The following is a 1,097-nucleotide window of genomic DNA, read 5'->3' as shown; positions in this document are numbered from 1 at the left end:
GATGTTTTCGGAACGGGGAATTCGCGTAAGGGCAAAACAGTCAAACTTTTGAGCTAGTTTTCGAACCAGTTTGAGGTACGCATCTATCCGTTCGTCCCTGGCTTCATACTCTCCGCTATACTGACTTGCCACTAACTGGAAATCGCAGTAAGGGTGGATGTTTTGTATCTTCAAGCCGTGAGCCAAACGCAGTCCTGCGACGAGTGCTTCGTATTCGGCTTCGTTGTTTGAGGCGTGGAATTCCAGCCTAAATGATTGCTCTAAGATCTCGCTCGTTGGAGACATGAGGCGAATTCCGACGCCTGATCCCTGCTTGGACGAGGATCCGTCGACGTGAAGGAGCCAAGTGGAATTTGGTCCCTAGTTGGTTATGGTCTCTGTCGGTAATTCGACCAAGAAGTCCGCAAGCACTTGTGACTTTGCGCTTGTTCTCGGTCGGTACTCGATATGGTATTCGCTCAGTTCTACCGCCCATTTGGCTAATCGGCCCGATTGACTCGGGCTATGCAGGATCGTTCGTAGGGGAAAAGTCGTGAGGACGAAGATCCTGTGGGATTGGAAATATGGTCTTAGTTTTCGGGCCGATGTTACAACCGCGCATGCTAATTTTTCCATCAGCGGGTATCTAGATTCGTTTGCTTATATAGAAAATAGGTTTATGTTCGCTGCGTTCTTCCCTGATTAGCACGCCGCTCACAGCTGTTGCTGATACAGCGATGTACAAGAACAAAGGTTCCCCCTCCACTGGTTTTGCGAGGACTTGGGGGGAAGCCAAATACCGCTTCAGCTGTTGGAAAGCGTTTTCGCATTCTTCCGACCATTCGAATTTTTTATTTCCCTGTAAGACATCATAGAAAGGCAGGCACTTGTCTGTTAATCGCGAAATAAACCGGTTAAGTGCCGCGACTCTACCGGTCAACCTTTGGACTTCCCGCATATTCTTCAGCAAAGCCATCTCGATCAGTGCGTTGATCTGTTTTGGATTAGCCTCGATGCCACGGAATGTGACTAGGTAGCCGAGGAATTCCCCTGATGCCACGGCGAATCTGCATTTTGTCGGGTTGAGCTTCATGTTATGGGAATTTAACTGCGCGAAA

Source organism: Brassica oleracea, chromosome C7 (genome assembly GCF_000695525.1).
Source record: "Brassica oleracea var. oleracea cultivar TO1000 chromosome C7, BOL, whole genome shotgun sequence".
In the NCBI taxonomy this organism is placed as follows: Eukaryota; Viridiplantae; Streptophyta; class Magnoliopsida; order Brassicales; family Brassicaceae; genus Brassica; species Brassica oleracea.
This window is presented reverse-complemented; position numbering follows the sequence as displayed.